The sequence below is a fragment of the Sparus aurata genome, chromosome 24 (assembly GCF_900880675.1).
Source record: "Sparus aurata chromosome 24, fSpaAur1.1, whole genome shotgun sequence".
NCBI classification, from domain to species: Eukaryota; Metazoa; Chordata; class Actinopteri; order Spariformes; family Sparidae; genus Sparus; species Sparus aurata.
This window is the reverse complement of record NC_044210.1, coordinates 4,238,508-4,266,068: the sequence shown is the minus strand read 5'-3', so window position 1 is coordinate 4,266,068 and position 27,561 is coordinate 4,238,508. Positions and strand designations below refer to the sequence as shown.

Here is a 27,561-nt window from a genome sequence, read left to right as displayed (position 1 = left end):
GACGAACCACCGAAAGGTTGAGTCATTTCACAACAAACAAGCAAGTGATTTAAGCCGATACAAGATCCATTGGGTAGGTTCAGGTTGTGGCTTCTTTTGCCATATAATGCAGGACTGCTCAATGAAATTTAAGTTTTGTTGATTGAATTACTTTTAGGTTTCTTTGAACTAGTTTTGAGCTCTGTTAAGAGAAGTGAAAAAGGAATACCTGTCTGCACACACATACACAGGGCATCAGTAATATTAGTGAAGTTTGATTTCTGCATTGAACCGAAAGGATACTTCAAGACAGTGCCGACCCCAGGCTCAGTCTGTTCACCCCAGTCATGTGGGAAAAGATGAAGTATCTGCTGCCATACCACCAGACTACAGAGAAGCTTCTTTCCTCCGGCTGTGAGACTCCTCTATTCATCCACAACACTCCATTTTATAGATTAAGACTTAAATTTTTTCAGTGTTTGAAGCATTCAAAACTACAAGTTCAGTTTGGTTTTTGAAACCCTGGCTTTGCAAAAACTGACAAAAACATCTCCCCTGTATCATTGTACCTACAATCCTGAAATCATAATGGGCCAACTCAATGCAAATCCTTATCATCACAAAGTCCAGTTACACAGAACATCTTGTTTTTTGTTTAAATGTGCTAACAAGGCTTTAGCACAGTGTGTCATATCTGTTATGCTTGTTTGCTTCAGTCAAGGGCACACAGTGGAAGAGAAAGGAGCTGCTATGAAGTCTGAAGTGTAAAAAACCCTCCTGATGTCTTAGGGTCAAAAATGACATTTCACTGTATTGCTGGGTGATAGGGACAAAGATTCGTATTTCAATTATTTCAGGCTGAATGGCAGTACACGATATATCTCACAGTATTTTTCTATGAAGTGGGCTCAATGTTTAGTTGTAGGCGAAAGCCACATGTGAAATCCATTAAAACAGACTGTGATCAGAATTAAAAACACAAAATAAATGAAATACAATGACAGGGTTCCCTTCCCTGTTGGAAAATGTACAGCTGTACAACATGTAAAGGAAAAACTATATATGATAAATAACAGGGCTGTATATTACAATGGTGGTCACTGATATTACTGACATAACCGAGCACAGATTGATGTAGTCGGACCGTAGGAATATAAATCAATTCATCGATGTAGTAGATGAATCGTTACACCCCTAATTGTGTCATGTCATAATTCATTGCGGTCTGCATGTGTTTTCTTATCAGGCAATGTTGAGAGGATTTTAAGGGGGAGAAAGTTCAGTCTGTGCATGTGTGTTACTTGAACAAGAGGGAATAGAATGATAGCAATTTATTTGTATAGCACAATTCAGACACAAGGCAACTCAAATAACATTAAAAGAAAAACAAAATTGCATTTAAAATGTCCATGACTACGCTGAGGTTTCTGGCTAGGTTTGTAGTTTATGCATGCTACACATCTAAAAATGTGACAAAACCAAGAAATGACTACTGTGACTGCTACTGTAAGTTAGGAACAGCATGTTTACAACAGCAAAGTCGCAGTAAACTCAATATCTGAAAGAACTTTAAGATTTGTGGCAAGATGGACAGCTGTCAGATTATTCTTAACTCTCATTAACAAGCAATTAGCTTAACAAGCACAAATGGGTGCTCATCTGAAATATGACTCATATTTAAGCACGTTGAATAAGTGGAAGGCGACTTGTTAGCAGCCACAAGGAAGTTATGTTAATGGTTTTATAACTAACAAAGGTTCAAGTCGCTCTACTGTCACGTCTCATCTACGTGCGTGGTGGAGATAGCATCTCCTTCTCTCTCTCTCTACTTCTCTCCTTCTCTCTCTCTCTCTCTCTCTCTCTCCCTGTCTCTCTCTCTCTCTCCCCTCTGTGAGAGACAGAGCTGAGCAGCATACAGAGAAGCGGCTTGAGGCTCAACACACTCCCAACACCCTATTACATACGAAATTCGTATGGTAGATAACCGTGGCGTTTTTATACCGCTGTTTTTTTGTTTTTTTTTACATCCCTATGCACAACAGGAATTTATTTATTCAATAAAAACATACAAAAAAAGGGCACTTTATAATACGAGGCAAAAAGGGCAGGGGCTCAAGCACCCCTTTGGCCTTATGTGTGCACGTGCCTGGTCCTGGGGCCAGTTACAACTTGCTTTTAACACGGATCAAGAACATTTGTGTAATTTAAAACTTGTTTTAAATGCTGACAAAACTAAAGTCATGCTGTTCTCTAATACTAAATCAAAGCCACAAAATCTGCCCTCAATCCTCTCTTCTCAGGGTTTGAAGATTGAGTGTGTTTCCAATTACAGATATCTTGGTATATTAATTGATGAATCCCTCTCTTTCGCAAATCATATTCAGCAGCTGGTGAAAAGACTGAAACTGAAACTGGGTTTTTAAAGTGGTTGCTGCCACTTTTATGTCTGTTCTGGACTACAGTGATGTTGTATATATGCATGCCTCGTCTCAAAGCTTACATGCACTTGACACTGTGTATCATGGAGCTCTGAGGTTCATCACTGGTTTTAAAGCACTGACTCATCACTGTACACTATATGAATGGGTCGGATGGTCCTCCCTATCAATATGTAGACTGATACACCTGTGTATTCTCATTTACAAGGCAATCTTAGGTTTACTTCCTTCTTATCTTTTTTCCTACATTAACCAAAGTAATGCTGGGACTTACAATCTTCGGTCTCGGGATTTGTTCTTGCTGTCAGTCCCAAAAGCCAGAACTGAACTGGGAAAGACAGCATTTAGGTTTGCTGCTCCCTCTGCCCGGAACATGTTACAGAAAACTTTGAAACAAAATGAGTTGGTCTCATAGAGCACTTTTAAGGGGAAATTGGATGACCTGGAGGCAGAAACATCTACCTGTAGATGTTTTGCCTGAGGCTTTTATTATTTTAGCTGACCTTGAAATGTTTCTGTTTTGGATTCTCAGTGTTGTTAATGTTGAGTCCACCTTGTGTTTGTGTGTATGTATGACTATTCTGCTGCCTGTCTTGGCCAGGACGTTCTTGTTAAAGAGATTTTTAATCTCAATAAGTCTTTTCCTGGTTAAATAAAGGTTAAATAAAAATAAATAAAAATCAAGGTGAGCCAGAAATGGCAGCCATATATCCGAAAATTATATCGAACCTTCTCCACATGCAACATACCAATGAGCTCACTTAACCAGATAGTAAACTTGGGCACAGTATCTGACTTCCAGAGTTTTCTAATCATTTTCTTTGCCATTAACATTCCATACATAATTGTGCTTTGCACCGAAACTCTATGTTTAAGTAGAGAAGGAGAAACCCAAAATAATACAATCAGGTCCAAACACAAAGCTGTACATGTCAGAAAAGCATTTAAATATGTTACACCAAAAATTATACATTTTCGGACATGTCCAAAAGAGGTGAGTCAGAGAGCCCTCTACAGATTTACATCGGTCACATAAAGAGGAAATGGGGGGAAAGATTCTGTGCAGTTTGTTTGCTCACTGCGCAGCTGGTCCCGCACCTTCCCACTTTTTGGTTTCTTTTTGCCGGGGTCTCCAGTCCCCCTTTTGGTTTGTTCCTGGGTTTTCTTTGAACACAGTAAAATAATAAAGTTGGTTTAATTGTGGACATTGTGTGTGGCATTCAGTATGTTACTTCCTCCAACCCCTTTTGAGCCATGGTGTTTAAGTTATCAGAGGAAGCCGTAACAACATTATATTCATCAATCTTCTGACATCAAAAAAAGAAAATCTATTAGGGACAAAGCCAGTTTGATCAGTGTGAATAATGGACGACATATATTTATTTAACCTATTTGCTAATAACTTTGTAAAAAATGTCATACCCAAGTTCAATAGTGCGATAGGACGAAAAGATGAAGGCTCAGTTACATCCATACCTTCTTTTAATAATAATGAAATATTAGCTTCATATAATGTGGGTGGAAATTTCTGGGTTCCAAATGAATGACTGAACATCCTCAAAAGAAGGGGAGCAATCTTCAGAGAAAATTTTTTATACAGTTCAATTCCAAAACCGGGCCGAAACTCAGCTCGGGTGAAAAACATCACAGGAACAATTGCCAAGTTTATCTGTAAAGACATGCGACCCTACAGTGTGGTTGAAAATCCGGGGTTCTGTGAAATGATTCAAACATTGGAGCCACGGTACCAGATACTGAGCCGACCAACACTTCTCAGAAACGGTTATTCCTGCATTGTACGAAAGTATTAAGAATGATGTGAAGCTGTTGCTTCCTGAAGCTGAACTGGTGGCGATGACGACGGATGGCTGGACATCATGCTCAAATCAAGGGTATGTGACAATTACCTCTAATTACATTGATCCGGAGTGGAACGTAAAGACATTTGTTCTGCAAAACAGAGTTTTAAACAAAGCCCATACTGGTAAAAATATTGGCATGTTACTGCGTGAAGCCTGCACGGAGTGGAAAATCTCAGACAAGAATCCTGCAATCATCACAGATAACGCCAGGAACATGATCGTGGCCTGTGCAGAAGCCCAGTTCAGTCCGATTATTACCTGCATCGCACATATGCTCAACCTAGCCTCACAGAAGGGTTTGGGGGTGGACCATGCTTCCAGGTTGTTGGCGAAAGTGTGAAAAATTGTTGGATATTCTCACCGCAGCCCTATTGCATGTCACGTCCTATGGGAAAAACAAAACCTGATGGATTTACCACATCATAAACTGACCCAAGACATTATGACCAGATGGAACAGTTCATTCGACATGCTTGAACGTTTTTTGGAACAGCAGCCCGCTATAGTGGCAACTCTGATGTCCAAGGATCTGCGAAAGGGGCATTTAGATGTAGGCACGCTGAGTGAGAGTGATATTGCCAACATGGAGGACATTGTTCAGTTGATGGGTCCTGTCAAAATGGCAACCACTGTGATGTGTGAAGAAGACCGGCCAACTCTCTCTGTAATTGCTCCTCTTCAAGCAAAACTGCTGAAACACCAACAGCCATGCGAAGACGACTTGCAGAGATTAAAATGGTGATGGCCAATGACTTCTCCACATGCTACAGAGGCACCCAAGATGCTCTCAACATAGGTAAATAATTTGGACTCTTAATTAAAATCAACCTTGGTAATTAGACTGTATTAATTTGTAAATGCCAAACCTTTGAGTGTTCTAGTTTGAAGTTGAGCTTTTTCATATGGAAAAGTAAACAAGCTATCTGCAATAAAATACTTAGTTCATGGTGGCTTTACCTCATTGCTGTGCCACATTTCATAAAAAAAAAACAAAAAAACAAAAGTTTAATCAGGTCAACTTAATTTAATAACGCAATGCAATACTCCTGTTCCTTAAACAGCATCAGCGTTGTACCCGCGATTTAAAGAACTGCCCTACCTGGAAAAAGAGGCGGAGAACAGGTCTACGCAAAACTGGTTTTTAAGGCACAACAGGTAACTCTTCTCTCCTCTGCCCTCTCCCCTTTGCGCTGTTTTCTTCTCCCCTTTCATTTGTCCTCTCTCAACTCTCATCTGTTCTTTATCCTCTCTCCTCTAAATTTCTGTGTGCAGTCTTACAGAGCAGAAATTTGAACAGTTCACACATTATTACTTCCATAGATACCAGCAATGGGAAATCAGGAGGAAGATGAGGGAGGCTCAAGCACAAAGATGTCATCATCCCAGGAAGAGACCACAGGTGTGTTTCATGTAATACCAACAAAAGATTGTTGTTGTTTTGTATTAATGAGAAATGAAAAACATGACTATATTTTGAAATAAATTTTTTATCATATTGCAGCTTCAAATGAGTCGCCTCCTTGTAAGAAGAAAGCCTTAGATGCACTGTTTGGTGATTCCTTCACCGAAAGAGAAAGAAAATCCATAAGTGAAACAGCCACAGCAGAGGTGATAAGGTACCGAGTTTCACAGTCACACTGGTTGAATTTTTGGTTAAAAAGTTTCTGAATCGATTTCAAGTCACTGAATCGTATAGGATCATATCGTTCTAAATGAACCAAGATCGGCCTTGAATTGTATCGGCAACCACAAATCATGATACGAATTGAATCGTTGTTAAAATGAATCATTACACCCCTAATATGGATTTTGCATAGTAGCAGTGTACAAACACAATGCCCTAATAAAATAATGCTAAAGACAAGAGGAACACATGTAAATGAACAAGAACACCACCCTCCTACCTCCTCCCTCCCTTCCACTTTCCCAAATAAAGTGAGATTACAGACCCTCCAAACTCTTTTAGGGGCTGCCGGACCATACAGGAACAGCTAACCGGCCACTAAGTTAACACCGGGACCTTGTGCCCTCTTCTATAATGAGGACAAGTTCTTGTGAAAATCAACAGCGAGAAATATATATGTTAACATACATACGCACATAACTTAAAAAACTGTCATAAAAATGTCCCGGTTGATATACAAACAACGTAAAAATCACATACCGAAATACGCCATGTCGGCGGATATTCAAGACAGAGTCTCTGCAAAAGCCTCAGCATCCGGCGGGGACAAAAAAACTTTGTCCATGGTGCCACTGGAGACCAGCAGCCGGTAGATGAAGCCGCTCCTCAAACCTGCAATCTCGGAGTCGCTTGCAGACGGGATCAAATGCCTGACGTTGCTTCATCACCTCCACCGGGTAATCAGGAAAGAAGTGAACCGCTTTACCATTGTAGCGCAGAGGAAACTGCTGGCGAGCCAGTTGTTGTATTTTTTCCTTCAGTTAGAAATGATGAATCCATGCTATCATTACGCGCAGGCACATGTCGTTCTCGGAGAGCCGTTTTCCCAGCCGATGAGCCCGGTCCACTTCCAGCGGCTTGGAAAAGCTATTGACGCCCTGCAGCTCATGGATGAACTTTGCCACAAACTCCGTCGGATGTCCGTTCTCGATTTTCCCGGGCAAGCAAATGATTTTTGATATTCCGCCGCCGGGAGCGAGCCTCCAGGTCGGTTACTTTCAGGCGAAGTGCTTCATACTCCAACTGCATTTTCATACATTTCTGCTCAAAGAGCGAGAGGCGGCGGTCATACTCAGAGCTAGCACTCTAACGTTACACCTCCTGTATTCGGTTATCGAGACTCGCCAGCTTTTCAGACTCCAGCTCAGACTCGTTAGCTAACTCCTGGGCTGCAGCAGCTAGCTCCGCTAGCTCCGGACGCGGCTGGCCATCGGCATCATTTGAGGCTTTCTCTTGCCTCAGGAAAAGATGGACTTCCCCTGGAATTTGATCTGACCTTTTGGGATATACTTGCACATGACCAGGGGTGGAAAGAGTACCAAAAAAATCTTCTCAAGTAAAAGTACTATTACCTTGATGAAATTTTACTCTAGTAAAAGTAAAAGTACTGGTGTAAAAATCTACTCAAGTAAAAGTAAAAAAGTAGCTCATTTAAAATGTACTCAGAGTAAAAGTTACTTAGTCCCCATGCAATAAAAAAGTACAAAAACGCAAAGCTCAAACTCACTTTTTTATAAAAGAATAACACATACATCACAGATCCAGATTACAGTTCCTCCTTAATTACTCAATGAACTTGCTGTTTAGTTTAAACAGGAGCTGGTTTTCAGGTTCAAGTTGCACCGACGCACCTGTCTCATAATCAGGTGTACAGAGATACACATGTATCAAAAACTGCGCAAATAAATCCAAATTTTGCAAAGTGACTCATGACTTGATTCATACCTGAGCTTTCATTCAGATCTCACTGTATAAGAACTGAGGCAATCACAAATGAAGTTAATCAGAACCTTTTCAACTTTTGCTTGCGGCACACGTTTGATTCCACCCACTGCCACCAAGTCAGATATTTTGCTTGCTTGGGTTTTTTTCTGGTTCTAGGGTCCGCTTCCGTGCTGCCATGAGGTCAGTGTAGACTTTCATGTTTGATGGATGTTTCCTCTCTGAACAAAAAACAAACATCATCATATAAATAATCAACACCTTGTTTTCATTAAACATGCGGTTAAAATATTTTTTATATTAATAGATTAATTCATATTTTTCAAAGAGTCAAGTAGAAGGAGTAGACTTCATGGATGGGTAACTGGCAGACTTTAAGTGTGGTCCCAGATCACCAGGGACCAACACTAGAAGACTTTTTATTAGCCAAAACTTAATAACTTTTTGGTGCATTTTTAAATGTGTAATGCACTCATAAGCAATTTTCAACGCATATCATAGTAATATTAGCATAATTTTGTGTGAAATTAGGGATTGAGTCAGATTTGATAATGAAGTTTGCTAGTTTACTACCAAGTTAGCTCATGTTAACTAGCACTATAAAGCTGGCTGCTAACACAGATGTTAGCATACCATGATTAAGTAAAGCGATTAATTGCATGTAACGTTATTTAGCTTCACATGAGGTTATCTTACCTGTACATGCTTGCGCAGGTTGGAAGCAGAGTTTTTGTAGTGGGATAGCTGTGTCTCTTTCGGCATACAACGTTTACACTGCATGATGAAATTGTTGTCATTCGCGGACTTGAACTCGAAGTCCTTTAAGTATGGCCAGGGATTGGCTTCACGTTCTCCGTGTGTGTCTCTGTGTCCCAAATTCGACCCTTTTCCAAAGATACCCTTGTCTCCATCCACACACTCGTCTCCATCATCTTTTAGCTAGCTCCTCTGTGCTGTGGCACCAACGTCTCGACGTTTCTGACCTTCTGGCGCTGCAGTTGTCCAGATGGACAGTTAGTTACTGGCACGCAGACGCAGTGCTACTTCAACTATTTTTATTTTGTTTTACTTTGTAACGGAAGCTATTTCAAATGTAATGAAGTAAATTACTTCCAACAGTATGTACTTAAAAGTAAAATTACTTATTTTAAAAATGACTCAAAAAAGTACAAGTACACAAAAAACTACTCAATTACAGTAACAAGAGTAAATGTAACTCGTTACTTTCCACCCCTGTACATGACCTACTAACTGTTTTTATGACTTTGATCAACTAGACCTGAGAGCTGACCTGAAAAACTGGTGATCAATAACGCTTTCAAACTTTGACTGCAAACTTTTTAGCAAACTTTAATCAACTTCTTTAGTTAACTTTGATTTTAGGGGAGGTGACCCACATGGATCAATCCTGTGCCATCCCGTGGAGGAAGCTCACCGACAGCCTCGTACTGATCAGAGACACCATCTGTTATGCGATAGACAGAAATATTCGGCTTTCATTGCTAAAATTAGACTTCGAAAAAGCTTTTGATCGGGTCTCGCACCAGTACCTATTTCAGGTACTGCAAAAAATGGGGTTTCCTCAGAGGGTCATAGCATGGGTGGGATTGCTCTACCAGAGTATTAGGAGCAAAATCCTTGTAAATGGGCAACTCACCAAAGCAGCAAATATATGCTGCAGCGTCCGTCAGGGTTGTCTGTTATCTGCCCTCTTCTATGTCATCTGTGTAGAACCATTGGCACAGATCTTGAGAAGGGACAAATGGATCAGTGGGGTGTCAATTCCAGGGAGTGGGGGCATTGTCACAAAATGCCTTTTATACATGGACGATGTTAACATTTTATGTACAGACCTTTTAGCTGTTAACAGAACCATGGACTTGAAGGACTGGTGCAGACGAGCCTCTGGAGCCAGACTGAACCGCATCAAGACTCAAGCTAAGTGTTACAGACTGAGACCACAGGACACCCTCTGACTGTGACACAGACTGACATGAAAATCCCTGGGGTAAAATTTGACAGGGAAGGGGGTTGGAGGAGTAATTGGCCTGACGTGATAGGGAATGCTAGGAAGAGATTTGTATACTGGAGGTTAAGGGGACTGGGGACTGGTTTTAATCTTAAAAGCTGTGATGTTACCCTTGTTTTTACTAATCAGTTCTGTCTTTATCTCATAGAGTGCTTTTAGATCTCGATCAAGCCATTTTTTATTTTCTGTGGAAGCGAGTGAGAAGAAAAGCAATGAAAATGCCAAAAACAAAAGGAGGGAAAGATGTTCCAGACTTCCACTTGTTTTTAGGCAGCAAATACACTAAGACTGCACCTGACATACACCATAGCCCCATCCAATGATCACAAGACATCTACCATGGCACGATTCTGGATGGGGTCTTGACTCAGAACACTAAAGTTTTCACCAACTGATCTTAGAGTACCTGTGTCTTTTAAACTGCCTATTTTATTCGCAAGTTTTTAATAGATTTTGACTTGGAACAGGGGGAGCTGTCACTTTTAACTTACCACCGCTCTCTTCTCTCTCTTGTGCAGGAGCAGGAGCCAGTGAGTCTAGTACGTGGGCTCGCAATTGGCGAGGGGGAGGTCCTAGACACAGAACTAGTGCTTATCAGGGTGCCGGAGGAAAAGAACAACTGAGGAATTCTCCAAGCTCTGGCTCACCCTGGCCACCATGAAAGATGCCATAGGGACCTCCAGAAACCGGCTGGCAAAAAAGTGCATGCAGATACCCCCCGTGGCTACGATCCGAATGACCTCAGTGACAGTCCAGGTTGCCATCGCTGCGGACGGCAGGCCCGGGGCGTAGCCTCTGAGCTCATTCGGTGGTGGGAACTGGAGCCACACACAAAGGTAAAGGCAGCGGCGGCCTGATCCTCCAGGTGTGAGGTGGGAAGGAGCAAGAGGTTGAGGGTCTCCTCTGAGCATTACCAGTGGGTCCCCAGGGGTCTGATAGGAAAGTCGGATGAGTTCCCCTGAGAGATTTTAAATGCTGTCCCTTTTAAAAGACATGCTTATGGACTTATACATTTACACTGATTCACAGAATGGACTTTTAATGCCACAAAAGAGCACTGTGTTTAAACATGTCTTGTGTATTTTAAAGCATCAATCTGTGTTTTTTTTTTTACGTGTAAATACCTTTTAAGATATCTAAGGGTGGTTTTTATGGTGAATGGTTTTATAGATGAAACTAATGTATTGTTACTAGTGACATGTTGATTTCAATTGTTTTAAGGGCTTTAGATCGAAATGCATTGTGAACTGTGATATGAAAAAGTGTAAAACATTGAGAATTGTATCAATAAACTCTTTTTAAAAGAAACAAATCTGCTTGTAATGCACAAGTCTTTCGCCTTTTTCTAAAGCCCCCTGTGGAGGAAGGCTTGAGTTGAAGATATTTTTGGTTGAGCCTCCTGCATGTGTGAAAATCAATTAAAGCCAAGGCCAAGCCATGGAGCGCTTGGGAGGAGTCGCTAAGCAGAAGCCACTCCACTGCGCAATGGGAATGGTACACCACAACAAGTATGAAGGGTGCCAGGAGGTGGGCTGAGGCAGCAGAGGACTGGAGACTTTTGTCTAAAACTGTGATCATTCCCTGCAAACAGGATTATTCCCTGAATGTGTAAATAAGCTTTTGCACCTGGGGAAAAATTGTTCTGTGTTTGCTTGTTAGCATATTTTGTGTTACTCTTTGTCATTTTTGCACATTTCACTGTGGTTGGTAGAGACATCTGAAAACCATTCAAGGTAAGTAATCTTTTAGTGCTTTTACTTGTAATTCTCTCATTCTTAACTGTTTTTTTTTAGTATTTTTAAGGCCTTTTAGTCTATATTTATTAAACTTGTTGTATTTTATCATTGAAGTTTAGTGTCTCCAGCCTTGTTGACTGCCTGTGCCAGCCATGCAGAGGCACCACTGTGTGCGTTTCCAGTTTAAAGAAAGAGATGGAAAGCTCCTGGAGGTAAGACCCAGTTTTCAGCATTCATTGTGAAGAAACTGAGTGACAACTCACTGAAAGTGGTGATTGTTAGGATGTTCAATGAAATGGTGAATACTGAAGCTATCTGTATGTGGCTGGGTGGATGCTGCACTGTGAAGGGCCAGACTACCAAGGTAAGGGATGAAGACAGCATCTGGAACAGTGCTTGTAGGGTCCACATTCAACAATGGCAGGACCTCCAAGGGTACGAAGGCCTGAGGCATCTCCCATCCATGGTAGTTCTTGGTGAGAACATTCACTACCAGGGCATGCCCAAGCTCTGCTGCAAGTGTGGTGAGCATGGACACCTGGCGGAGGCTGGCCAAAACATAGTTTGTGGTAAATGCAGAAAAATTGGGCATTCCTTTGAGGAATGTCCCAATGGCAGAAAGTGCCATTTCTGTGGAGAGTCAAATCACCTCTTTAGAGATTGCCCAATGTAATTTGCCAACAAACCAAAAGGCCAAAGACAACATGAAACTGAAATTGAAAAATCTTGCAGGAAAATGGCTGAAAGGTAACAGCTGAAGTGCTAATTGAGGAGGAGGGGCTGGGAAATTCAAATCTCCCACCAAAATCCCTGGTTGGAGGAGATGAGCCTGTTCAGGCAGGACAAGGGGAGGGGACTTGCTTCAACCCAGCAGAGGGCGCTGCTGAGAGAGTTGGGGAAAGCTAGGCAACAGGTGGAGCTGGACAGGAAGTCAGTGTCAGACAAACACCGACTCAACTGACAGCCTTGTTACAGACGGGGAGGAGCGGGAATAAGGAGAGTCCAGTGACACCTCCCTCCCCAATACCCAGCCCAACCTCGAGGCAAGTCAAGTTTATTTGTATAGCACAATTCAGACACAAGGCAACTCAAAGTGCTTTAGAGGAGCATACAGTTAACATCAAAATAAATTAAAAATGGCATTTAAAATACATTTAAAAACAAGTAAGAAGACATCAAGAAACAAAACATTAAAACAAGTTAAGAAATAGGGAAGAGTCTGAAATAGAAAAGGTTTAAAAGAGTCAAGACTAGAAAATAAAAGTCAAAGTGCAGTCCAAAGCTTTAAAATTGCTTCAATGAAAAGCAGTGGCAAACAGGACAGTCTTCAGTCTTGATTTAAAAGAGGTGAGAGTTGAAGCAGACCTGCACTTTTCAGGGAGTTTGTCCCAGATATGTGGCACATAAAAACTAAACGCTGCTTTTTGGGGCGCCGATTGTAAATTGTGCATGCTAAAATAAACAGCAACTTTTCTCCACATTTAGCAACAAACCATGTTTAAAAAACATGTGAATTTTTATGTTACTTTTGACCAGATTTAAAGCAATATTTGTAAACTTTGTGATATTTACCTCTTGTAAAAATATAATTTCAATGTTAATTCTGACTAAAAAATCTCAATTATTAATTCACACAGAAATCAGGCGCTGCGGAGAGGGAGGTCTGATGGTGCATAATCGCCATCAGTAAACTGGACGCTGTGTGTCGGGTTGTGTCGGTCTGGAGGACTGAAGTCGCAGTGATTTTTTTTCAACACAAACACTTGGTGAGTTAAAAGTTTTTGGTGAGACGCAGTTTTTCATGCAGAAATGTGAGAATCGGTAGGACGGCATCCATATGCTTATAAAGTCATGCTTATAGTCAGCAGGTACATGTTTAGATTTTACAGGTAGACACCTGGGGAAACACCTTGAAAACACACACAGATGCCATCATCATGACGTATACTGCTGCAGCAACTCTGTGAAAAGGGCTACTGTCACTGTCGTTGCAGACGCATTGCTGAAACACTGTATTGCCGCCAAAAACGCCCTACCAATGTTTCAAGTTGGAGACGTGACAGTGCAGCGCAATCACTCTGTCTGATTACCCGAAGAAGACCATGGCTAGCGCTTGTTCACGTCAATGAGCTTTTATTTTGGTACTTCCAGGCAGTGTAGATTTGCATATTAGCTAAATATATAGTTTCACCCGTGACATTTAGATTAACTTTTATATTTAAATTTAACATTTAGATTTAATGTTCACATTTAAATGTAACATTTATATTTAAATTTAACATCAAGATTTAACATTTAACTTTTAGATTTGATATTTAACATTTAGATATAGATTTTTAATTTAGATTTAACATTGTGAACTTTTTGATATTTACCTCTACTACCTTTAGCTACCTTTAGCTTTTTAAACATGGTTTGTTGCTAAATGTGGGGAAAAGTTGCTGTTTATTTTAGCATCCACAACTTTAGAATCAGTGCCCCATACTGCTTCTCCATGTTTAGTTCTGAGTCCATGGACTGAAAACAGACCTGTACCCGATGATCTCAGAGGTCTGGATGGTTCATAGTGTAGTCGCAGATCAGATTTGTATTTTGGTCCGAAACCATTCAGTGCTTTACAAACCAACAGCAGGATTTTGATTTCCCCTGATAGGGACTTACCCAGCTCCTGCACAATAAAGACTTGCAAAATTTTTAAATGCCTTCCTTTTTAAAAGACATGCTCATGCACTGATTCACAGAATGGACTTTTAATGCCACAAAAGAGCACTTTGTTTTGATATTTCTTATGTATTTTTATGCAACAATCTGTTATCTGTAAATAAATTTTTTAGGATAACTTATGGTGGTTTTTATGGTGAATAGTTTTACAGATGAAACTAACGTATTGTTACTAGTGACATGTTGCTATTATTCTTCTTATTCTTCTTCTTCTTCTTCTTCTTCTTCTTCTTCTTCTTCTTATTCTTATTCTTATTATTATTATTTGTATAGCACGATTCAGACACAAGGCAACTCAAAGTGCTTTACAGGAGCATACAAATAACATTAAAAAAAATTTAAGATTGCATTTAAAATGCAAGAAGAAATCAAGAAGACATCAAGAAACAAAACATTAAAACAAGTTAAGAAATAGGGAAGTAGGCTAAAATAGAAAAGATTTAAGAGAGTGAAGACTAAAAAGTAAAAGTGCAGTTCAAAGCTTTAAAATTGCTTCAATGAAAAGCAGTGGCAAATAGAAAGGTCTTCAGTCTTGATTGAAAAGAGGTGAGAGTTGGAGCAGACCTGCAGTTTTCAGGGAGTTTGTTCTAGATATTGCTGTAGAAAAAACTCTCAGAAGAATCACACAGAGATGAGGCTCGCAGAAAGTGGGTTTGTTTATTTCTGGACTGACCAAACATTTTATACCTCTAATTCTGTCCATCTGGTTATACAGTTGCGCAGTGATAGTCTGGAAAAAACACCAAAAGGTCACGATGGTCTTTTGTTTTTGTACTCTGTGTTCCTATGTTTTACCTGGATAATTGTGCAACTTTTAGCAACTCTGGATAGACTTGGCATCTCTATATGGCTATGTGTGTGTGCTTATTCAATATGATATCATACTTATTTCCTAATATTGTGTAAAGACAGGTCACATAGTCAGGCCAGATTCCCAATAATATGTGGCGTATAATAACTGAACGCTGCTTCTCCATGTTTAGGCCTGACCCTAGGGAATGAAAGCATTTCTGTACCTGGTGATCTCAGAGGTCTGGATGGTTCATAGTGTGGCAGCAGATCAGGTATGTATTTTGGCCTTAAACCATTTAGTGCTTTATAAACCAACAGCAGGATTTTGATATCTATTTATTAATTTTTCTTTCCAGACAGGAAGCCAGTGTAAAGATCTAAGAGCTGGAGTGATGTCATCTACTTTTTTGGTCCTTCTTAGGACTCGAGCAGCAGCGTCCTGAATCAGCTGCAGCTGTCTGATGTTTTTTTAAAGAGAGTCCTGTAAAGACACCATTGCAGTAGTTGAGTATGCTGAAGTTAAATGCACGGGCAAGTTTTTCCAAATTGTGCCGAGACATTTTAAATCTGCATATATTTTTATGGTGATAGTAGGCTGACTTTGTAATTGTCTTAGTATAGCTGCTGAAATTCAGGTCTAAGTCTATGATTACGCTGAGGTTTATGGCTCACTTTTTGACATTACAGATGACATGGTCAATGTGAGAGGCTTTGGTGCTAACACCACTAAACCAGGTAAAGCCCTCCTCTCTGGGATGCATGGTTTTAAAACAGTCTTGTAGCTTGAAATCCTTGCATATGTCTTGCAGTAAAACCAATGTTTCATCTACTTTAAAATTATCCCCTGCTTCCCTCACCTAGCCGTTCTGGATAAAACACAATTAAAATCCCCTCCTAAAACTAAAAGAACCCAACCTAGCATGTGGGACAGCAGTTCTTCTAAAAGGTCATACCTGTCATTTTTCTCGTTAAAACTGTATATGTTGTTAACAAATTCTGCCCGATGTATGTCAAGTGTGCTAAAACTACCCATCTGTCCCTCACCACTAGTAAGGGGTTTTTGATTTAAAATGGCCACTCCATCTGCTTTGTTGTGGTTGCTTCCCATTCTCTGTAGTTTTTAAAAACGGGCATATTACACTCCTGTAATAAAAACATATCTGACTCCCGCCCTCACACTTCTCACATTGAGAGTGGGGATGTTGAGGGTCATGAGTATATATACAGTATATGTAAAAAAACGGTATTAACATTTTAAAGAATAAATAATTAAAAGACTACTGCTAAACAGGCAATTGGGTACTCTGAGATCGGTCTGTAAAAACTTGTGTTCTGGGGTGACACCCCATCCAGAATTGTGCCATGGCAGATGTCTTATGATCTCTGGATGGGACTGTGGCGTATGTCTGGTACAGTGTAGTGTATTTTCTGGGTAAAAACAAGTGGAAGTTCGGAACATCTTTTCTTTTTGTTTTTGGCATCTTCATCACTTTTCTGGTCACTCGCTCCCATTTGGACCGCCACAGCAAGTAGAAAATGTCTCAATGCAGATCTAAAAGCACTCTACGAGGCGGGATAAAAACAGAGCTGATGAGTAAAAACAAGGGTAAAATCAAAGCTTTGATGATTAAAACGTTGCCTTCCATCGTCAGTCCCCTTAGCCTCCAGTATCCCAATCTCTTCCGAGCTTTCCCTATCACGTCAGGCCAATTGCTCCTCCCACCCCCTTCCCAATAAAATTTTTACACCGAGTGTTTCTAAACTTTGCTTGCGTCTTGTCGCAGTTCAGTCTGGCTCTAGAGGCCCGTCTGTACCAGTGCGTCAAGTCCATTGTCCTGTTCACAGATAAAAGGTCTGTACATAAATGTTAACGTCGTCCATGTATAAAAGGCATTTAGTGACCATGCCCCCACTCAGTGGAATTGACACCCCATTGATCCATTGGTCCCTTCTCAAGATCTGTGCCAATGGTTCTACGCATATGACATAGAGGAGGGCAGATAACGGACAACCCTGACGGACACCGCAGCATATATTCACTGCATTGGTGAGTTGCCCATTTACGAGGATTTTGCTCTTAGTACTGTTGTAGAGCAATCCCACCCACGCTATGACCCTCTGGGGAAACCCAATTTTCTCTGCAATACCTGAAATAGGTACTGGTGCGAGACCCCAGTCTAAATTTAGCAATCGGTCTCCAGTTTTTCAGTTCAGTCTGGTCGTCTTTTGTATGAATTAAAGTGACTATCCCTACTCTAAAACTCTCCGGTAACAGGTCTAGCTGGTCAAAGTTGTTAAAAACAGTTAGTAAGGTGTTGGATGTCCCAAAAGGTCAGATAAAATTCCAGGGAAAGTCCATCATGACCTGGGGACTTCCCCTTCTTAAATTTTTCAAACATTTATCTGACTCTAAAAGGGTCAAATCTTGGGTTAAAAGCACACTTTCCTCCACTTTTTATCAACCTGTTTTAAAACCTGCTCTGTGATGTCATTTTCTATTTCTTTTTCTCTATATAATTTGCTGTAAAATAGTTCCACTGTTTAATTTAGTTCTTTTGTGTTGGCAGTAAAAAAGCCATCTTTTTTCAATTTTGTTAAAACCCTTCCTTTGCTAGTTATTTTCTTGAAAAAGTAGCGTGTGCACTTCTCCCCTTCTTCAATTTCTCTTTCCTTGCTTCTGACAATGATACCTCGACTCTTTATATCTTCTATTTGCAACATTTCCTTTTTGACTTTTAAAACATCTTCGTTAAAATCAAAGCCCTGGTTTACTAGTTTAAAATATCTCTGCAGTTTTTTCTGCAGTCCCAACATGCATCGTTTTTCTTTTGATTTTTTCTTGCTTCCTGCCTGCCTATAAAATCTTTTGTCTTTGTCTTCACCCACTCCCACCAGTGTGCACGTGAGTGGAAAGAGTCTTGAAGGGTCTGCCACTGGCTATACTGCTCCCTGTATTGTCTAGCTATTTCCCTGTCATCTAACAGGGAGCAGTGTAGCTTCCACAGACCACTTCCGGTTGGTGGGCAGTCCCATGTAAAGACATAGTCGATGCAAGAGGCTTTGGTGCCATCACCAGTAAACCAGGTGAAGCCCTCCTCTCTGGGATGCATGATTTTAAAACAGTCTTGTAGCCTAAAATCCTTACAGATGTTTTGCAATAAAACCAATGTTTTATCTACTTTAAAATTATCCCCTGCTCCCCGCCTGTCTGCTCTGGATAAAACACAATTAAAATCCCCTCCCACCACTAAAGGAACCCTGCTTAGCATGTGGGACTACAGTTCTTTTTAAAAGGTCATACCTATCATTTTTGTCATTAAAACCGTAAATGTTTAGTAGGTTAAAATCCTGCCCCATATGTGTCAAGTGTGCTAAAACTACCCATCCGTCTCTCACCACAGTGCTGCCCTTCACCACTACGCCACCACCACTAAATGGCAACTCCATCAGCTTTGTTGTGGTTTGAGCCACTCCATATGGAATGACCAAGTGGCCCCTTTTCTTCCCACTTTCCACATTTTTTTTTTTTTTAAAAAGGGCAGACTACATTCTTGCAATAAAAACACATCTGACTTAAAAGAACTTAGGGTGGATAAAACAGTCTGGGCTCTGACTACCGACCACACACTTCTCACATTGAGGGTGGAGATGTTGAGGGTCATGAGAATGATGGGTAAAAAAAACAGGTATGACATTTTAAAGAATAATTAAAAGACTACAGTTAAAAACTACCAGAAATTGATGTAAAAGGATCTCATTTCACGCAATCGGGGGGTGAGGCCTGAAATTCTTTCCTCCGGAAAGCCATGTATGCACGTTTTTCCAATGGAGTTGACTGTAGTGCTATACCGAGAAATGAGCATTGATTGAGTGAACTGGAAGGGAAGGCTCCGAGCTGCTGCATGGGGGAACTGTATGAGACAAGTTCGGCCCTTCCCTTCTTCTCCGAGGCTGCATCAGCCTCAAAGCTGGATAGTTCAGATGCAGTTCTCTTGAGGCTGGGCTGGGTATTGGGGAGGGAGGTGTCGCTGGACTCTGTTTCTTCCTGTTCATCATCAACTGTGATCAGGCTAGCCGTTGAGTCAGTGGCGCTTGGGCTTGATACAGTGATTTCTTGTCCAGCTCCACCTGCTGCCTGGCTTTCCCCATCTCCCTCAGCAGCACCCTCTGCTGGGTTGAAGCCAGGCCCCTCCCCTTGTCCCGCCTCACCGGGCTCCTCTCCACCAACCACAGATTTTAGCGGGAGATTTGAATTTCCCTGCCCTCGATTGTTACTTTTCGGCCATTTTCCTGGGGGGTATTTTCTTTTTCTATTTCGCTTTCTTGCTTTCTCTGGGCTTTCAGTTTATTGGCAAAAGACATTGGGCAATCTCTGAAGAGGTGGTTTGACTCTCCACAGAGATTGCACTTTCTGCAATTGGGACATTCTTCAAAGGAATGCCCAATTTCTCTACATTTACTGCAAACAGTGTTTTGGCAAGCCTCTGCCAGGTGTCCATGCTCGCCACACTTGCGGAAGAGCTTGGGCATGCCCTGGTAGTGAATGTAGCCCCTGTTCTCACCAAGGACTATCATGAATGGGAGATGACACAGGCCCTGATAATTACTGAATGGGGACCCTCCAGGCACAGTTCCAGATGCCATCTTCATCTCTCACCTTGGTATCCTGGCCCTTCACAGTGCAATATCTACCCAGCCACATACAACTATCTTTAGCATTCACCATTTAATTGAACATTCTAACGACCACCACTTTCATGGAGTTGTCAGTCAGTTTCTCCACATTGAATGCTGAAAACTGGGTCTTAACCTTTTCAAAGCGTTGCCAAAATTCCTCTAACACAGCCGTGGTAACAAAACTGATATCGCATCCCGTGTTGAAGGACAGAGTCAGTACACAATTTAGCTCCTTGGGGGGGCCAAGGGCCTTTTGGATAAGCTTCCTGGAGAAGTCCAATCTGAACACTCAACAGCTAACCTGATCACAGTTGATGATGAACAGGAAGAAGCAGAGTCCAGCGACACCTCCCTCCCCAATACCCAGCCCAACCTCAAGAGAACTGCATCTGAACTGTCCAGCTCTGAGGCTGTTGCAGCCTTCCCTTCTTTGAGGCTGTTGCATTCCACTCAAGCTGCTACTGATCGATCCCAGGGTACCTGTGTCTTTACAATGCTGACGGCCTAGTTTTAATAGATGTTAATGTGGAACAGGAGGAGCTGACACTTTTAACCAACCACATCTCTTTTCTCTCTCTTGTGCAGGAGCGGGAGCCAGTGAGTCTGGTGCGAGGGCTCGCAGTTGGCGATCCCTCTGTGCTTTGGCACGATGTGAACCATCCCTCTCTCCCAAACGGACTACGGGCCCCGTCCTTGATGGTAGCTCATGAGGTCCTCCTGGTCAGGTTCGCTATGTACTCCCGGGCATGTCATCATCCGCCACCTGCCCCCGACCGGGTTGTGGCGCGCCCGAGTCGGTGAGGCACTTGCTCTGGGAGTGCAGTGCTGCCGTTGACCTGTGGGCAATGGCCAGCTCCCAGCAGTTCCCGTACTTGCCAGCAGGGGAGGTCCCAGAGGCACAAGTAGTGCTCTACGGGGTGAGCCAGAGGAAAACAACAACAGAGGAATTCTCCCAGCTCTGGTTCACCCTGGCCGCCATAAAAGACGCCATTGGACCTCCAGAAACCTGCTGGCAAGAAGGCGCATGCAGATCCCCCCCTTGGCTACGATCCGAATGGCCTCAGTGACGGTTCAGGCAGCCGTCACTGCAGGCGGCAGGCCCAGGACGTAGCCACACGAAGAATCGCCTCTGCGCTCATTCAGAGGTGGGAGCTAGAGCCACACAGAAAAGGTCAAGGCAGCGGCGGCCTGACCCTCCAGGTCAGGAAGGTGGGAAGGAGCAAGAGGTGGAGGGCCTCCTCTGAGCTCCACCAGCGGGTCCCCGGGGGCCTGATCGGAGAGTGGGATGAGTTCCTTTGAAAGGGACTTACCCCGCTCCTGCACAATAAAGACTTGAGAGAATTTAAATGCCCTCCATTTTAAAACACATGCTCATGAACTCGCACACGTTTACTGATTCACACAATGGACTTTGCATAACACGAGCACTTTGGTGTAACATGTCTTGTGCATTTTAAAGCAATCATAGCCGTTTTTATATGTAAATACCTTATGTATCTAATACTTGTTTTTTTTGTGAACATTTTTTACTGATAAAAAATAATGTATTGTTGCTAATGACATGTTGATTTTAATTGTTTTTACGTGCTTTGAAAGAATCGTATGTGATTATTGTGATGATTGAAAAGTGTTAAAGTAATGATTATTGTGACAATAAATTTTTTCGTAAGAAGAAAATCTGTTCTTATCAGTTTAATATCTGATATGTCCTCTATATGGGGACAACATATTAAATGTTTTTTTTTTAGCCTCCCAGCCCAACCGCAAGAACAGCATCTGATCAAAAACCTTCTAGTAGTGGTGAAGGGCAGCACTGTGGTGAGAGACAGACGGGCAGTTTTAGCACACTTGACACATATGGGGCAGGATTTTAACCTACTAAATTATGGTTTTAATGACAAAAATGATGGGTATGACCTTTTAAAAGAACTGCAGTCCCAAATGCTAAGCAGGGTTCCTTTAGTGGTGGGTGGGGATTGTAATTGTGTTTTATCCAGAGCAGACAGGCGGGAAGCAGGGGATAATTTTAAAGTAGACAAAACATCAGTTTTATTGCAAGACGTGTAAAGATTTTATGCTACAAGACTGTTTTAAAATCATGCATCCTAGAGAGGAGGGCTTCACCTGGTTTAGTGGTGATGGCACCAAAGCCTCCCGCATCGACTATGTCTTTACATGGGACTGCCCACCAACCGATGCTAGATTGACCCCTGTTTTCTTTTCCGACCACGCTATGCTTTCATGCACCCTGACACTCTCTTCGGGTGTGACTGTAGGAAGTGGTCTGTGGAAGCTAAACTGTTCCCTGTTAGAGGACAGGACATGGAAATAGTTAGATAGTACAGGGAGCAGTATAGCCAATGGCAGACCCTTCAAGACTTTTACCACTCACGTGCACAATGGTGGGAATGGGTGAAGACCAAGACAAAATATTTTTTTAGGCAGGCAGGAAGTAAGAAAAAAGCTAAAGAAAAACGATGCATGTTTGGACTGCAGAAAAGACTCCAGAGATATGTTAATCTAGTACACCAGGGCTTTGATTTTAACAAAGATGTTGTAAAAGTCAAAAAGGAAATGCCGGAAATGGAAGATATTAAGAGTCGAGGTATAATTTTAAGAAGCAAGGAAAGAGAGATTGAAGAAGGAGAAAAGTGCACACGATATTTAAAAAAAAAAAAAGAAAATAACAAGCAAAGGAAGGGTTTGGGGTTTGAAGATGGGGTTTTTACTGCTAACACAAAAGAATTAAAAGACACAGTGGAACTATTTTACAGCAAATTATATGCAGAAAAAGAAATAGAAATAGACATCTCAGAGCAGGTTTTAAAACACATTGATAAAACGGTGGAGGAAAGTGTGCTTTTACCCCAAGATTTTACCCTTTTAGAGTTGGATACGTGTTTAAAAAAACTGTAAGAGGGGGAAGTCCCCAGGTCATGATGGACTTCCCCTGGAATTTTATCTGACCTTTTGGGACATCCTTGCGACCGACTTACTGACTCTTTTTAACGACTTTGACCAGCTAGACCTGTTACTGGACAGTTTTAGAGTAGGGATAGTCACTTTGATTCACAAAAAAGACGACCAGACTGACCTGAAAAACTAGAGACCGATAACGCTTTTAAACGCTGACTGCAAACTTTTTAGCAAACTTTTAGCAACTCATTTATCTCTTGTTTTAGGGGAGGTGATCCACCCGGATCAAGCCTGTGCCATCCCGGGGAGGAAGATCACCGACAACCTCGTACTGATCAGAGCCACCATCTGTGATGCGAGAGACAGATATTCGGCTTGTATTGCTAAATTTAGACTTAGAAAAAGCCACACTGCACCTTACATACGACACAGCCCCATCCAGAGATCACAAGACATCTGCCATGGCACGATTCTGGATGGGGTCTTACCTCCAAACACTGAAACTTTTACCCATCGATCTCCGAGTACCCGTGTCTTTTAAACTGCCAACGGCCTACGATTTTATCCGCAAGTTTTTGATAGATTTTAAATTGGAACAGGAGGAGCTGACACTTTTAATTAATCACCACTCTCTGCTCTCTTTTGTGCAGGAGCAGGAACCAGTGAATCCGGTGCGTGGGCTCGCATTTGGCGAGCCCTCAACAGTCTGGCACAATGTTAACCATCCCGCTCTCCCCAACAGACTCCGGGACCTGTCCTGGATGGTAGCTCACGAGGTCCTCCCAGTCAGGACCGTTATGCACTCCCGGGGCATGTCATCATCCGCCACCTGCCCCCGGCCGGGTTGTGGCGCGCCCGAGTCGGTGAGGCACTTGCTCTGGGAGTGCAGCGCTGCTGTTGACCTGTGGGCATTGGCCGGCTCCCAGCAATTCCTGTACTTGCCTGCGGGGGAGGTCCTACATGCACAGCTTGTGCTCTACGGGGTGAGCCAGAGGAAAAGAACAAAAGAGGAATTCTCCCAGCTCTGGCTCACCCTGGCCGCCATAAAAGACGCCCTATGGACCTCCAGAAACCTGCTGGCAAGACGGCGCATGCAGATCCCCCCCGTGGCTATGCTCCGAATGGCCGCAGCGACGGTTAAGCGACGTCGCTGCAGGTGGCAGGCCCTAGGACGTAGCAACAAAGAAGACTCGCCTCTGCACATATTCGGAGGTGGGAGCCGGAGCCACACAGGAAAGGTCAAGGCAGCGGCGGCCTGACCCTCCGCAAAAAAGGAGCAAGAGGCGGAGGGCCTCCTCTGAGTGCCACCAGCAGGTTCACGGGGCCTGATGGGAGAGTGGGATGAGTTCTCTTGATAGGGACTCACCCCGCTCCTGCACAAAAGAGACCAGAGAGTTTTTTTAAATGCCCTCCCTTTTTAAAAGACACGCTTACGGACTCACACACTTATACTGATTAACACAATGGACTTTTAATAGCACAAGGAGTACTTTCTTTTAACATCTTATTCTTTTTAAAGCAACCATATGTGTTGTTTTTATCTGTAAATTCCTTTTAACTGTATCTCATATTTGTTTATTTATTTTGAATTGTTTTTACAGATTAAAAAAAATATATATGTAGTGATGCAAATGACATGCTGATTTAAATTGTTTTTAAGTGCTTTTTAAAGACAAAATCGTGATGATGACTTGAAAAGTGTAAAATGATTACTGTGTCAATACATTTTTTCGTAAGAAAAAATCTGTTCTCATCAGTTTAATATCTGATATGTCCTCTATATGGGGACAACATATTAAATGGATTTTTAGCCTTGGGAGCTGAAACAGGGGCTTGCTCCGTTCACTCCACACATCGACCCGGTATTGCAGCGCTGCCGGGAACGATGCACCCCTCTCCTGCCTTGTTGAAAATCAATCACTCATGCAAACCAAAGGCCTTGTGACGGCCAACTTGGCACAGACCCAAGAGACTGGGCTCGTGGCAAAATTCCCGGGTGGCACACTGGCATCGCTCCTGGAGCCACCGAGAGTTTGTGACATTTGGCTGCCTGCGCCCAACGAGCAGGCTTTCCTCTCTCCACAAAGCGGTCCGTACAGCCCGGGGTAATGTGGGGAAGGGCAGGGGAATGGGTGTGGCCACGGATCACAACGAGCCAAGTGAGGCTCACCGTGAGACACTTCGGGAGAAGTTGTTTTGTGTTGTTTATTGCCTTTGCACATTTCTGTCATTGTTTGTTTGCGTATTTGCACGTACGCTAGTGGAAACATCTGAAAACCAGCCGGGATAAGTAGGATTTTAGTACTTTTAGTCCACTTATCTTTTACTGATTTTTAGTGTTTTTACTACCTTTTAGTCTTAATTTATCTAATTTATCGTATTTATTTCTTTTATCGTTGAAGTGTGGTGTCTCCAGCCATGTTGGCTGCCCGTGCCGGCATGCGGAGACACCACAGTGTACTTTTCACTTTTAAAGAAAAGGATGGAAAGCTCCTGGAGATGTCCAGACTAGACTTCTCCAGGAAGCTAATTCAAAAGGCCCTTGGATATTCCCCCATGGAGCTGAACTGCGTTTTGACTCTGCCCTTCAACAAGGGATTTGATATAAGTTTTGTTACTGCAGCTGTGCTACATGAGTTCTAGCAACGTTTTGAAAGTGTTAAGACCAAGTTTTCGACATTCAACGTGGAGAAACTGACTGACAACTCTATGAAAGTGGTTGTTGTTAGAATGTTCATTGAAATGGTGAATGCAGAGGATATTTGTATGTGGCTGGGTAGATTTTGCACTGTGAATTGCCAGGCTAACAAGGTGAGAGATGAAGACGGCATTTGGAACTGTGCCTGGAGGGTCCCAATTCAGCAATGGCAGGACCGCCAGGGGTACCAAGGCCTGGGGCATCTCCCATCCATGGTAGTCCTTGGTGAGAACAGTGGCTACATCCACTACCATGGCATGCCCAAGCTCTGCCGCAAGTGTGGTGAGCATGGAAACCTGGCAGAGGCTTGCCAGAACAGACTTTACGGTGAATGTAGAGAAATTGGGCATTCCTTTGAAGAATGTCTCGATGGCAGAAAGTGCAATCGCTGTGGAGAGTCAAACCACGTCTTCAGAGATTGCCCAAGGTCTTTTGCCAACAAACTGAAAGCCCAGAGAAAAACAAGAAAATGATATCGAAAAAGAAAATACCCCACAAGAAAATGGCCGTAAAGTAACTGACGAGGTGCTAATTGAAGAGGAGGGGCTGGGAAATTCAAATCTCCCGCCAAAATCCGTGGTTGGTGGAGAGGAGCCCGGTGAGGTGGGACAAGGGGAGGGGCCTGGCTTCAACCAAGCAGAGGGCGCTGCTGAGGGAAATGGTAAAAGCCAGGCAGCAGGTGGAGCTGGACAAAAAACCTCTGTATCAGACTCGAGCGCCACTGATTCAACGGCCAGTCTGATCACAGTCGATGATGAAGAGGAAAAAGCAGAGTCCAGCAACACCTCCCTCCCCAATGCCCAGCCCAACCTCAAGAGAACTACATCTGAACTGTCCAGCTCTGAGGCTGATGCAGCCTGATGCAGCCTCAGAGAAGAAGGGAAGGGCCGAGCCTGTCTCATACAGTCCCCCTGTGGAGCAGCTCAGAGCCTTCCCTTCCAGTTCACCCAATCAGTGCTCTTTTCTTGGTATAGCGCTACAGTCAACTCCATTGGAAAAGCGTGCAGACATTGCTTTCCGGAGAAAAGAATCTCAGGCCTCATGGGGATAGTGAAATGAGATCCTTTTACATTTCTCAAAGTCTGGTAGTTTCTTAACCCTTTAGGCGCCAGAGTCGCAAATTTGCGACACACCGCGGTACTGAACAAAACAGCTGTTTTCTCCCAATAGAGTGTTACATGTCGTTCATACTCCCCACCACTAGTTGGCAGACATCCTATACTTAGACCTTAGCTCATAAAAACGTCTTCCTTCAATGCAAAATGTTCGAGGAAGTCCCATGCAAACTGTGGGGTGAGAGAGCGGAGACAGTGCGCCAGGAAGCCATTTTGCAGAAGGGGTATTGCTGGATTCAGAAGTTATTGAGACGAAATAAACGACAATGGCATGCAAAAAGTTGACACTTAGGGAAGTGATTGAGCTCCTATTCGGTGATTCTGATTCTGAAGTGGAAAATCTAGCTTTGGGAGATGACGGTCGGTTGATTAGTGAGCTTGCTAGTCGCGGTGCGTCTTTGCATAGCAATGGCGGTGCCGCGCAGAGCGAGGAAAACGCACAAGCACTAACACACGATCTTTTGCCCAATAGGTGGGAATGGAAATGATACACGAACTCGTAGTATCAGTAGGGAAGCGAATGGATGTGGTAGAAGTAGCGGTGGTGGTGAGAATAGCGCTGGGTGTCAGCGTTAGTGTTCACTCTTTCCACCGCGACGGTCACGTAGCCTCCGTCCGCGGCAGCGGTGCAGCTATGCGCTGCAGCAGTGTTCACGAAGCACAAAGCACACACGAGTCCAACTCTTCTCACAACACTAGAGGAGATAGCAGGGGGAGACGTGGGCAAAGTGTTCGTAGAAAGGCTGATGGGTGTCGTAGGGGCAACAGGGGAAGGCAGAACAGGGCTGGAAATGATGATGATGGTAATGGTGGCTGGGCTTACTTGAGAGATGAAGCATATGCATAAAGCCCTTTGATGAGCAAATTGGATATCGTGGTGACAGGCTGACATGAACTAATTCCAAGTTCACGGTTTCATGAATGGTATGATGTAAATGTAACTATATATATATATATATATATATATATATATATATATATATATATATATAGTAGTTCTTATTGTCTCTGTGCCTTGCAATGAGAGGCTCCACACTCTACAAATATTACAAACTTTTATCTGGATAGATGGGCACAGATAAGGCCTCTGCAGCTAAAAGACGCCTACTGTTATTATTATCATATAATAATAATAATAATAATAATAATAATAATAATAAAGAAGAAGAGAAGAGAAAACAAGAAAAAGGGA

General features: G+C 42.6%; 3 pseudogenes; all 3 read left to right on the top strand.

Moving 5' to 3' along the window:
* Positions 1-5,608: 5,608 nt before the first annotated feature.
* LOC115577370 (uncharacterized) lies at positions 5,609-20,939 on the top strand (annotated as a pseudogene).
* A 354-nt stretch (positions 20,940-21,293) lies between these two features.
* On the top strand, positions 21,294-21,401 carry LOC115577396 (uncharacterized; annotated as a pseudogene).
* Positions 21,402-24,276: 2,875 nt separating this feature from the next.
* LOC115577389 (uncharacterized) lies at positions 24,277-24,452 on the top strand (annotated as a pseudogene).
* Positions 24,453-27,561: the final 3,109 nt, after the last annotated feature.